This window comes from Eublepharis macularius, chromosome 6 (assembly GCF_028583425.1).
Source record: "Eublepharis macularius isolate TG4126 chromosome 6, MPM_Emac_v1.0, whole genome shotgun sequence".
Lineage (NCBI taxonomy): Eukaryota > Metazoa > Chordata > Lepidosauria > Squamata > Eublepharidae > Eublepharis > Eublepharis macularius.
Window position 1 is genome coordinate 81,502,559 of NC_072795.1, and position 14,252 is coordinate 81,516,810.

A 14,252-nucleotide genomic window follows, 5' to 3' on the forward strand; every position below is an offset into this window, starting at 1 on the left:
AGGAGTGGTGTGGTGGGCACTTCGGCAGGTTCATGTGAGAGGTTTGCATTGAAATAGCCCCCAGAAAAGTCATGCATCATCTCCCCATGAACATTTAAAAACTCAGTTGCCATACTGACTTTTATATAAAATCCCTTTTCAGGAGCCTTGTACTGTCTTTCTTCAACTGTCTGCAGTTTTCATGACCTAATTTTTACCTCAGAACACAGAGTTCCACTGATGACCCATTAGCCTGCCAGCCACACAGGAAAGCCAGGCACCACAGGGAGATTGGCAACCCTAGAGGGGCAGATTGGGAGGTGTATTTTTACCTCAGGACACATTCATGATTGGGAGTCATTGAATGTGTCCTGAGTACTGCATGTGTCCTGCATAATGTTTAGAATGTTGGGACGATAACCAATCAAGGAAGCATATGCAAATGACCTTAGGGAGGTTGACTTGGCAGTTGGTGGGGAGGGGGAGGAGCACCCTGCCAGCCACACAGGGAAGCCAGGCTCCACAGGGAGATTGGCAACCCTAGTGAACTTTTAAGGGAAGACTGGGAGGAGCTTTTAACCTCAGGACTAGGGGTGTGCAAAGGCACACTGTTTCGGGATTCTCGTTTCGGGTATACCCAAAATGAGAATCTGTTTCAGCAACAGCTAAATCCGAAACGGCAAGCCATTTCGGGTTTAGCAGTTTGGTATTGTTTCGGGTTGTTTCGGGTTCTTTCGGGTTTTTCAATGGGAAAATGCCTCCGTCTTCCCGGACGCCTGGGGGAGGCATTTTCCCACCGAAGCAAGCCAAAATTGGTGGGGACCTTCCTCTAACTCCTCTCTAACAACCTCCCAAGTTTCAGACCGATTAGACTTTGATAGCAGTGTACTACACAAAATAATACCACCCATTTCACCGTTTTTGACAGCAATTGTGTTTGGGTGATTCTCTGATGTGAAGTGAGTTGTGTTATTTTTGTGTAGTACACTGCTTTCACGCCCTGTTGTGCCTTCCTACTGTGTAACCTAAAGCAGTTAAAGAAATAAAGTGCTTTTGACAGCAATTTTTGGGGGGTGATTCTTTAATGTGAAATGAGTTGTGTTATTTTTGTGAGGTGGAATGCTGGAATGCCCTTTGGTGTGCCCCCCCTGCTGTGTAACCGAAAGCTGTTCAAGAAATAAAGTGTTTTTGACAGGAATTGTGTTTTTGTGATTCTCTGATGTTAAGTGAGTTGTGTTAATTTTTCTGTGTGGGGTCCTGCTGGTGTAATGTGTCATAATGCTTTGCCTACTTGTACTTTGAAAGGGAGAAAATAATTTTTAAAAAACTTTATTTTGTGTTGTTCATGTTTTATTCTTTGTTGTGCAGTTGGTTCCCATCATAGGGAACAATGGGGCTGGCTGGCCAGCCATCTCTGTAGGTGGTGGGGGAATTTGAGGGAGGGTGTCTGTGGTTCAGGTGCTCTTTCACAGGGACCAGCTGGCACTCAGAAGTGTGCCCACCATTGTGGCACCCCTGGGCTGTGCAGAATTGCCCAGGGAAAGAGAGTTTAGAAGTTCCCAGCATAGGGAACAAAGGGAGAGGGCTGGCCTTTGCCAGCCTGTTCCTGGGGTTATGGGTGTGGGGCAGGTGGGGGTGGATTTGGGTCTGTGAGGGGCTAATGTGGGGATTTGGGTCTGTGTGTGGCAGCTGGGGGGGAATTGGGTTTGTGTGGGGCTGTAGGGGGTGGACTTTGGGGGCTGAGAGCACCTACTTGGGGAGGCCATGAAATGCCCCCCCCAAGTGGGAGCTGGCTGAGCCTTGGTGGGGGGTGGGAGTAGAGGTGGGAGAAGGGCTCCCGAGAGTTGGGGGGCATTTTGCATGCAAAATGCCACCCCTGGCAAGACAAGCCTCCCCCACGTGGAATTGGTGGAGAAAAGAGCACCTACTTGGGGAGGCCATGAAATGCCCCCCCCCAAGTGGGAGCAGGCTGAGCCTTGGTGGGGGGTGGGAGGAAAGGTGGGAGAAGGGCTCCTGAGGGTTGGGGGGCATTTTGCATGCAAAATGCCACCCCTGGCAAGACAAGCCTGCCTCTTCATTTTTTCCCCATAGGAAATAATGAGGAAGATTAGCAGCAGCAAGCTAAAAATACGTTCACGTTTCCCTTTTTAGGCGAGGATAGGGGGACCTGGTTTGGGGGGCCATAACGTGGCCCCCCAAAGTCCAATCGTTCTGAAACTTGGGAGGTTGTTAGAGAGGAGTTAGAGGAAGGTCTCCACCAATTTTGGCTTGATTCGGTGGGAAAATGCCTCCCCCAGGCGTCCAGGAAGACGGAGGCATTTTCCCATTGAAAAACCCAAAATAACCCGAAACAACCAGAAATCGCTGTTTCGGATTACCCGAAACGTTTCGGGTTTTCTGAAACGTTTCGGGAGAACCTGAAACAACCCGAAACAGGTTGTTTCAGGGTTTTTTTGGGTATCATATACCCGAATTGCACACCCCTACTCAGGATACATTTAATGACTCACAACAGCAACTGCATACTGTTTAGAATGTGGGAGGGGAGTGAGGACCAATCAGGCTGCTTTCACAAATGACCTCTGTGTTCCAACTGTCTCTGGGGGGGGGGGGTGGATAAGGTGTGGAATGTTGTGAGACCCAATCAGCCTGCATATGCAAATGACGTTGAAATGTTGGCCCAATTAGGGAAGAGTGGGCGAGCTAGCAGTGGGAAGGGGTGCAAGCAGGTAGCAGCCTGCCAGCCACACAGGGAAGCTGTATCCCTTTGGGCAAACGTTACCCCTTTTTACCTCCTTAGGGGCAAACTTCTTAAAATCCCTTCTTAGTGGGTGTTTACATCATGAAAGGAATGTTCTCCCCAAATTTCATTTTTCTAGGTCCAGGGGTTTGGGCTCGGCATTGAAGTGTCAGTCAGGACACTTGTCTTTATAGACCCAAAGCAGGGAGAATTCAACAATTCATTTTCTTTATTTATACCCGGCCATTCTCCCCAGTGGGTATCCAAAGCAACTTACATCATTCTTTCCTCCAGTTTATCCTCATAACAACCCTGTGAAGTAGATTAAGCTGAGGGTGATGGGCCCGAGGCCATCCAGCAAGCTTCCATGGCAGAATGGGGATTTGAACCAGAGTGTCTGAGATCTTACTCCTACATTCTCACCACAATACTACACTGGTTCTCTTAGAGGTGTTGAGTGGCTCTTTTTGAATACAATACATTGTTTATGGTTAATTTTAGAATGATGTGACTCCCAGTCCTCTCTCACACATCTCTTTAAAATAAATTCATGTAAGGTAAAGAACACCAAATGAATTTGTTAGACAATGCAAAATATTGTATATTATCACCCTCTTGCCCCTTTAAATATTCTACAACTATATTTTTATATTTTGCATTCCTTTTCCATCCTAGTGTTTAGTTTAGATACTGCTATAGTTTGATTTTATGTAGAAAGTATTTTTCAAAAATACAGCTTCATGATAACAACATGACATCATCAAACTAGCAGGTAAGCATGTCACAATCGATGAACTATAATGTATGATGCCCTTTTGAGAGAACTATGTAGTAAAAGAGAACTGTCCTTTGTAACCACAAAATAGATGCCTGGAGCTGGATTATTAATACTGAATAGCTGGAAAACACAATTGTTCTCCAGGCATAAAGTGCCTGCTTTGAAAAATGTTGAATCACAGACTCCAAAGGGTAACAACTGTTGTCTCTTTCAATGTTCTTCATCAACAGTCCCATAAACTGAATCTCTACTAAACAGATTGTTTGTCAGCACTGAGATCTTTCAAGGATTCTGCCCGGTTAGACTGACTGCACATTTGTTTTGGATTCAGGCCATTTTGTATTTTTAAAATTTAAGATATATAATTAAAACTCATTTTTTTTCTAGTTAATTCCACTGCTTTTTAAAAATGGATACTGTAGTCTTTTGTCAATATATTTCACCAGGGCTTTTTTTCTGGGAAAAGAGGTGGTGGAACTCAGTGAGTGGCCCCGCCCCCTGATCTCCAGACAGAGGCAAATTTCTAAGGCACCTCCAGTGGTGCGGAGGGCAATCTAAACTCCCCTCTGTCTGGAGATCAGGGAGCAGGGCTGCCAGCCACGTGACCATTTTCAAGAGATTCTGGAACTCCATTCCACCGCATTCCAGCTGAAAAAAAGCCCTGTATTTCACCCACTGGCATCAGTTGGTGGGAACATCTTAAGGAGATTGCAGTTTTATTTTTCCCATTGATACTCAGTGGAAATAGTATGTGACATTTTCCCAAAGGCATTTAAAGAATGGTTCAATGCGATATTGATACTATTTTTATATTGTTTTTAAAAATCATTTTAAAACAATAAACAGTAAATGAAACATACACAACAACATACACATAAAATACAAGCAAAAAAACCTGAATACTGGAACTACATAATATTACCCTTCTCTATTCCCATACATACTTAAGAGACTTTACATACAACCTTTTATATTTTACATTTTATATTAAATATTATATTCAATCTTATTTTGTTTACCATATTAGCATGCTAACTTAACTATTTAGCTTCTTTTATTGAGTCAAGCCATCTTGTTTTAGGTCTTCCTCTTTTCCTACTGCCTTCCACTTTTTCTAGCATTATTGACTTTTCCAGAGAATCTCATCGTCTCATGATGTGACCAAAGTATGATAGCCTCAGTTTTGTCATTTTAGGAGAATTCAGGCTTGACTTGATCTACTACTCACTTACTGTCTTTCTGGCTGTCCATGGCATGCACAAAACTCTCTTCCAGTACCACATTTCAAATAAATCTTCCTGTCAGCTTTCTTCACTGTATACACAAAAGAAGGGAGGTCTCCAATAACATAAACACAACCAGAGAGGAACTCCACAAGAAGACCATAAACAGTACCAGGTGTTATCCAAAATTAATTATATTAATTTGAAAGTGCAATTGCTCAATTGTGGATAATTTTTCAAATACTAATAAATTCCTTTAGACCATATTCCATATTAATAAGGTAAGTCCGTAACTAGATTCAATAGTCTATAATCACAATCGTTCCTTTATCTTCCAGGCGGATGCTAATGAAAATTGAATGCCAATGTCTTCGTGGAACAAGGCCACTTCCAGTTCTGAATCGCGGCAGCCACAAGGCTCCCGACAGTTGGCTACGAGCCCGCCAGTTTGTAGAACCTGCTTGTTTCAATGTCTCTTTGTCCCAGCTAATAGTCTAGTCTTCTTCAAAGCTGTACATTTCACACCGTGTGATATCCATCCGATTTCCTGTCACATGTACCTTATCTAGCTCCCTCACAGCTACTCTTCCAAGTCTCAATCTTCTGATTTCTTCATTGCAGTCTCCCTTTTGGTAATGAACAATTTCAATTTCCTCATTGTCATCTTTAAAATTGTGTAATTCCTAAGTAGTTATTACTTTTGTCTTCTTGATGGTCAGCTGTAATCCTGCTTTGGCGCTTTCTCCTTTAACCTTCATCAGTAGTTGTTTCAAGTCTTCACTATTTACTGCTAGTAATGTGGTGTCATCGGCATATCTCAAATTGTTAATGTTCTGCCCACTAATTTTCACTCCACCTTCTTCTAGATCTAATCCAGCTTTCCTTATGATATTCTCTGCATAGAGGTTGAATGGGTAGGGAGATAATATGCATCCTTGTCTGACACCCTTGCCAATAGGAAACCATTCTGTTTCCCCATATTCTGTCCTGATAGTAGCCTCTTGTCCAAAGTACAGGTTGCGCATCAAAACAATCAGATGTTGTGGCACCCCCATTTATTTTAAGACTCTCCATAGCTTTTCATGATCCACACAGTCAAAAGCTTTGCTGTAATATATAAAATGCAGGCTGATTTTCTTCTGAGGTTCCCTGGTATGTTCCACTAGCCATCGTAAATTTGCAATGTGATCTCTGGTGCCTCTTCCTCTGAATCCAGCTTGAACATCTGGCATTTCTCATTCCATATATGGCAAGAGTCTTTGCTGTAGAATTTTGAGCATCACTTTGCTTGCAGGGGAAATTAACACGATAATCTGATAGTTGCTGCACTTCTAGCCAAAAAAATCCGAGTTTTTTTGGAATTGGAATGTAGACTCAGCATTTCCAGTCCATGGGCCATTATTTTGTTTTCCATATTTGTTGATAGATTCTTGTTAAGATTCGGATGGACTCCATTTCTGTAGCTTGAAGTAGCTCTATTGGTATTCCATCCACTCCTGGTGCTTTGTTTCTCCCAATTGCTTTGAGTGCAGCTTTCACTTCATTTTCTAGGATTTCTGGTTCTTCATCAAAAGATTCTTCATCAAAAGTATCTGTCATCCTTCCCTCTCTTTTGTAGAGTACTTTGGTGTATTGTTTCCATCTTTCGTTTATTTTGTCCTGATCAGATACAGTATTTCCATGTTGATCTTTCAGCATCCCAAGCTGTGGCTTGAATTTCCCTTTGATTTCTCGGATCTTTTGGAACAGATCTCTTGTTCTTCCTTTTTTGTTGCTGTCTTCTGTTTCTTTGCATTGGTTATTATAATAAATATTTTTGTTTCTGCGTACAAGTTGCTGAAAAGCTGCATTTAGAATTTTGATCCTATTTCTGTCATCTTTTCCTTTTGCTTCTCATCTATCTTTAGCAATTTTAAAAGTTTCCTCATTCATCCATTTCAGCTTCTCCTTTCTTTTGACTACAGAAATAGTCTTTGCACATTCTTCCTTGATAATATCTCTGGTTTCAGCCCATAGTTCTTCTGGCTCACGATCAATTAAAATAAGTATTGCAAATCTGCCCCTTACCTGGTCTTTAAATTCTTCAAGAATATTATTTAGATTGTATTTTGGCACATAATAAATAATAGTGGATATATTGGACATCCCTATTGAGTTTCTTTATCTATTTCTATTTTCTCTGTCAATGAGCCATTTACTAAAATTTAGCTTGCTGACCAATGTAAATACTTGCTTCCAATGTAAACATCCAGTTCCATACTTCATATTTTGTAATACTTTCATCAAAAATTTCCAAGTCACATTATCGAAAGCTTTCTCTGCATCCAAAAACATAAATGCCTTTTTTCTCCTTTCCTTCTTAAATATTCAATTGCATCAAGTACATATCTGATATTATCTTCCATATGTCTCCTAGGGACGAATCCTGTTTCATCTTCATGTATTAAACCTGGAATACATTTTCTTAATCTTTCTGCCATTATTGTTGTAAAGATTTTATAATCCAAATTTAATAAAGAAATTCACCTATATGATTGCGGTAATAATGGATCATTCCCTTCTTTATATATTAGAGTTACATTCATCTCTTGCCACGTTGTTGGTATTTTCTGTCCTTCTTGTGTCTCATTCATTACCTTTTGTAAAGGTATTGCTATAATGTACTCAAAACATTTATAATATGTTTTTATATTCTTGATTTTTTTGTATTCATTCTGGCTAGCTAGCTGGATAGATAGGAATAGGGTATTTACATGTTAGAAATGACTGGAAAAGATTGTTCAGTCAATGCAATTGGTCTTTTATGCATTTTCATGAGAATGCTTTCTTAATTATACTGTCTTGTATATCTATTAAAGAACAATTGTTTTATTTAGGTTCTGTATGTTTCTGAATAAATGTGATCTGTTCCTTTAAATTTTATATTTTACTGCTAGGTGGTTGGCTGTAGGTTTAGCTTCTACTTTTTTAGGTTGTATGTTTGTTTTATTGTCATATTGTAAGGTCACAAGTTGTATCCTGTCATGAAAATCAGTACTAGTAATAAGTCCTGATTTAAATGAATGCTTTTTAAAGTTCTCCATGATCTTGTTTGCATAACATTTTTGCCTAGTGAGTAACCTAAAGCTAAACAGTCTCATTACCAACTGATAAGGAGCAGCTGCCGTTGATGCAGCACCACCAGTGTTCAGTTGCTAAGATGAGGGTTTGTGATGCCAAAGATTTCTGTTTATCAAGCATGAACATGCTACACATTTCCCACAGCTCTTCTGTGTATGTTTTAAAATCTCTGTTGCATGAAGAGTCTGAAAAGTCCTATCTAGGGTAGTTTGGAAACCCAGTTCTTAGAATAAATGACACATCAGACCAATTCTAACTCAGTGGTTCTACAAAATAGTAAAGAGTCCAGTAGCACCTTTAAGTCTAACCAACTTTATTGTAGCATAAGCTTTCGAGAACCACAGTTCTCTTCATCAGATGCATAGATCCTCTGGATCTATGACTAGTGGTTCTACAGTAATGGATATCTAATGCTACTAGATAAACCAATTATCTGTGTTTTAATCTTTATATCACAATCTTATGCATGTCTACTTAAATGAGGTTTCCACAAAGATATGTGTGCACAAATGTTTAGTTCTTAATTGCTTAATCAAATGGCACTTTTGAGCTGCTATTTTCTGTGCTCTGTACATTCTATACATTACCTACATACATGCAAGCCCAGAGAAATAGATGGAAATGCAAAAGGCCATTTCACATTGGGAAAAAGACATATAGGACCAGCATACTGCCCTCTCCTATAAGAACCTATCCATTCACACTGCTCATCTTGGAAGACCCTGCTTTGGATGCCCCCACCATCTGAGGCTAGATGGGTGGAAACCTGAGAAGTGGTCTTCTTGGTCATGGTGCCAAAACTTTGGAGCTCCCTGATTTGTCTGTCCCCCACTATTGCTCTCATCCACCCAAGAGTGAGGACTTTTTTGTTTCATTTGGCATACCCCCAATAACTGTTATTGGCCCTCCTTTCTGTTTTGGGTATTATACATTGGTGTGTGCTTTATTTAATTATTTTTATACTATCAAAAAGTTGTTTTAAATTATTGTTGGTTTACTTTTTTTTTGCTGCATTGGGGACCCTATTGGTTGGAAAGGCAGCATATGAATGCTTTAAACAAAAAATTAAATAAATAATATGGGAAAGGACTTCTTCTGTGCTGTGAGATTCCAATCCCAAATTGTATCCCATAGCTGCTATTTACTAGTAAAAAAGCTCAGGAGATCCATTCATATCTCTCATAATGTCCATCTAGTTTCTCTTATATTATGCCAGAATCAAAGTAGCTTCAAAAGATGAACAGTTAAAAGCACAGCACAGCATTACCAATTAACATTTCCTCAGTACAAATTGATACCTATTAGTCTTATATAATGAATATTTAAGGGATTACAGTTTACGTTTTTAAAAGTTGCACCCCTAATTTATAATTTTCAGTCCTGGGACCTATTGTATGCATGATCCAGTTCATATTTTTGGCAGTAAAAAGCCTTCCTGTCCTTTAAAAAACTACACAATTTGCTGCCTGTAGTGCCTGTGCAAACTACAAGAATACTATCCTGAACAGCTTCTGGTAGGCTACCTGTCCTAAGCAACTGCTGCTAGGCTTTAAAAAAGGCTGCTCACTTGCCCATTCCAAATAAACATATTTAGGATTTTCAGACAGCAATTTAAACCTGATCTGAAAAAGTCTGGAAGAGGAAAATGACTTGTACGTGCCAGGGACACTGTTCCATTAGCAGCAATTTATTGTCCTTAAGAGCATCATGGGAACTTTTATTAACACAACAAAACACAGACGTTTCCAGACACCTTCATTTGTCCATCATGAATCAGCATCAGATTGTTCCTTTTATTCCTAGAGAGATCTTTACATTTTCAAAGTTTGTTTAGAATTCATATAAGACTCAGATGGCTTTTAATGCTGCATATACACAAGCATTATCCTGATTTGCCTAATTCATAATTTTTCAAGAGTAGTTAAAGAGTTGAATGAACTCCTTGTCCTGAGTTTTATGTTCATCTTCAGTTAAGGAGCTGAATGAACTCCTGAATGAACTCTTTGAATGAACTCCTTGAACTGTGTTTTATGTACATCATCATTTAGGAACTGTAAAAGTGAGGTTCATGGTTTAAATCATGGATCAGTTTGCCTCAGCCCATTTGATTAAATGTGGTACAAGGCCTGATTGGTGGGGCTGAGGAGGCTCAGCCAATCTGATAGAGGCAGCAGAAGATGTCTCTAGCTGCCCCTTTCCTTCTGTAGGCATTTGCCACAGAGACTGAGCCACCCTCCTTCCCTGAGTGCATCATGGGACTAGCTGGTTGCCAGTAGGGCTCAAGCAGGAATTGCAGGGGGAGGGTTTCACCAAATTGGCTGAGGTAGGACCTGTTTTCTGCCTGCTCTGTGATGTATTGGGTGGCAGGAGTTAAATAGGCCTGGTTAGACTCTGGATAGGCCATAACTAGTTTGGGCAGAAATAGGGCGGGTTGCTCTGGAAAGGTTTGGTTAATCAGCAAACACCCAGAGGCATCTCAGTGATGGGGGGTGCGGTGTCATTACAGGCCATCACATGCTGGGCGGCTGAGTGTGCTGTGAAGAAGTGCCCAGGTGCTGACCAGCATCTCTTGAACCTGGTAGGTGCCTTGCGGCCCATCAGGGAAGGTGGATGAAGCTGGGCATCTCTTGGCATGGAATGGCCATTCAGGCTATGATAAACAAGGTGGCTAAACTGCCAGCCAAGTTTGGAGCTAGGGTGGACTTGCCAGATTGGCATCCAAGAAGACCTATTGCAGCCTGCCCTCAAATTGTCAGCTTATGTTAGTATTGACAAAGATCAGCAGTTTAAAGTTAAAGGGTTAAATAAACACAAACTAGTTGAACCCACACATACTTGTCTGTGTAATTATTGCCTCGTGTCATATTTGGGTGCTGGGGTGAACACTCCTCCCCCAAATTCGTACTGTAGTGCAATTCTAAGCAGAGTTACTCCAGTCTAAGCCCATTGATTTGTCCCTTTAATCTTCTGCCTTGGGATAGCCAAAGGGACTGGTGCTAGCCTACCTGTGCAATTGTGAGACTTTTTCTCATTGCCAGTTTTGTAATCTTTGTGAAACTGGCCTACAGGGCAGCCTGCAGCTCTTCCCCTCAGCTGGGTCAAGGCAAAGGTACCCTGTACTCATGACACTCCTCATCCATTTTCTCACAACCCTGTGAGGTAGGCCAATCTGAGAGTTTGTGGCCGTTCCAAGGCCAGTCAGAGAGCTTTGATGGTAGAAGTGTGGACATGAACCCCGGTCTCCAAGGATCCTGTTCCCACACTGTATCCACTACACCGTGCCAGCTCTCAAATCGGCCTACTGACTTCGATTATATTTCTTATAATTGAGTCTAAGAACATTTTTAAACTGTGATAAATTTCCTTCCTAGAAATCATTTGATAAACCTACCATCTAAACATTGAAATTCAACCTCTGGTTTTGGAAATACTAAATTTTCTCAGTTTAATATGATGTTTTTACAACATGCAACATTTGCATAACATTTGCATAACCTATCATTTATCTTCAGTCCATAATTCATATGTAGTGTCCCAACTAACAAGATGGGGACTGGGTTGGTGGAGAGGTGATGGGTGTCTTCCTCTGTTATTACTGTGGTTGCTCTTTTACAGTTCTTTATTCTATGTATGCGCACTGCCTTCTAGGTTCATTTAATGCATCTGATTAAGTATCCTCTTGCCCATGAAAGCTCATGCCAAGATAAATCAATTCATTTTAAAGTTGCCACAGCACTTTCTGCCTTTTTTTTAATGCTCAGGGAAAGTTTACTTTTTACCTTTCTGTCTCCTTCTGAGAACTGCTGAGAACTGTCTATTGGCAGAAGGCAGAAGGTGACATTTTCCTTTCAAAGTTCAGCCCCCAGAGGAGTACAGATGACTGTTTCCCTTCCCTATCTTGCCCAATATGCAGTTAAGCCACATGTTTCACAAAGGTACTTAAAGGGGTGCTCACTGGTAAAGCCTATATCTGTGATGCAGCTTTTATTATTATTATTATTTTTAAATGTGTACATTCAAAGACAGCAGGCAGACCTCATCATAATCACATTTGAAACACAGGTCTCAGCTTACAGCAACCTGAACTTCTGCAATGCCTACAAGGTGGTATTTACTGCTTGGTGCTTAGTCGGTTAAATGCCAAAAGGTTTCAAGAGCAGTGTAAACAGTCAATATAAATACAATTTGCATGTAATGACTGGATTCCTCTAACCTCAAGGGATGGGGGAGATAATTTGTCAGATGCCTTTTAGTTAGAGACAAATTTCTAGAAAAAATAATTAGGTTTGTAACACTGCAGTCAGTGTGTCTCCATATTGATCAAGGAGCTAAAGCAAAGTTGCCCTCAAGGCTACATCAAGCACTAAAAGAATACCAGGTTTGAAAAGACAGATAAAACAATGTGTGATTTAGCCTGGTCATTAGCCAACTTTTATTTTGCTTGACAGAATCTCTCTTCCTGTTAGAGTAACAAGCCTTGTCAATAGTAATATTTCCCTTTTGAACCCATAGAGAAGCTCTTTCTTTCTCAGCCATTAACATTTGGCCGTCACATTTCAGGTAACAAAGATGATGTTCTTTGTGTTTTAATACCATGGGCCCTGCCAGTGGTGTTTGATACTCTCACTCTGCAGAAGAAACATTTTAGGACATCAAGGGAATGAAATGGGATCGTCTCAAGATAGAACTAAAACTAGGTAAAGCGAAATTTAAAAAGAAGAAGAAATGGGAACTCAAGCATGGCATGAGAAACCATCAAAATTGCTTAGAAGAACTCTGGAGTGGGTAAGAGTACATGAAGCTGGATAGAATCTGACAGATTGAGAGCCGAACTACAAGTGACAAAAGGCACAGGTTGGACACTTGTCAGCTTCGCTCAAGTTTTGATGGGAAATGTAGGCAGCTTGGCGGAATGTTGGACAAGTGACAGTTGAAAAGTCCATTGGACAGCAGTCAGAGAGCCAAGCTGCAAGACTAGGATGCCTACATTTCCCATCAAAACTTGAGGGAAGCTGACAAGTGTCCAACCTGTGCCTTTTGTCACTTGTAGTTCCGCTCTGAGATGGTACGTGTACAGGAACTGAATGGGGTGTATGTGTTGCTGTATAGCTTTTTGTAATTACTTGGCAGTTTTGAGAGGTTATAATGAAGTGCTCTACATACTGGTTTGGATCCAGCACAACATTTTCTTGGGTGCAAGGACATCCTACCAGCGGAACAAGACTTCCTCAGCTTACTAGTCCTGCAGCAGCTTGAAAGGCCCCATGAAATCCTGTTAATTTGGGGTCTACTCTCATCAGCAGCAGGAGGGCATTTCTGGCTGCCATGGGAGGAAGGGCAAGAGCTTATGCTCTGTTTGGCATTTCTTCAACTCTGTATTGGATTTCTGCCGGTTTCAAATCTTTGCAAATTTGCATGTATATACCCTATTACGTTGTTTATTGAAATGACTTTGAAATTGACCATACTAACTTATGCTGTGTAATTCACCTTGAGTGTCAGTGCAAAAGGACTATAAACAGCATAAATAATATAAAACATAATAATAAGTCCTTTTGCCTGCAGAAATGATGTGCTGGATCCAACCTATTATGTAGAATTAGGCAGCAGACTGAGGTAGAGTAGCATCTTTGGCTGCACTACTTCACAATGCCAGCGTGGCTCATATTTTTGTTAGGTTTCCCTGTTTAAAAATCTCACTCCTTGCAATAAACTCACACCTCTGTGGAAATGCTGTGCTCAACCATTTTCTCGATATGTTGCTTGACTTCCTGAAAAGGGAAATCACAGTGATTCTCATGCCTTTTTTTGGTGGGAAACATTTTAAAAGATGCTGTCCTTCCCCAAGTGAAATGTTGGTGTACCTATGCAGTTTGAATAGAACCATATAATGACTTAATAGCCAGTGCATGGCATATACTATAGTGTGTATGTTAAGAGCATATGTGTATTCCTATGAAGATTTTAAAATAAAAAAGAATTAGTTAGAGAAAAATTTTAAAATGTAGCAAGTAACAAGCTTTTTCAAAAGGATAATGGCCTTTTCCATTAAAGGGTTTTCAATCAATATATTAAAGTTGTAACACAGATTGAAACAGGTCAGCCAAATGTCATGGTTAATCAGAGCATATAAGTATCCCAAATATTTCCAGGTTGCACATAGCTTAAATAAGGTAAATCTTAAACTCTTTTAAGAAAACCATTAAGTGCTTGAATAATTATCATTGATTATTCTACCTGATCTCTAGAGTCCAAAGAAGAGAACTCTGATCCAAAAAGCATTACGACCTTGCAAGAGCATTGAAGTTTCTGCGTTTGGTGAGTTACTCCTTTGGTGAGTTACTTCAGTCTAAGCCCACTGAAGTCAATGAACTTAGACTGGAGGAACTCTCTATAGGACTATACTGCCAGA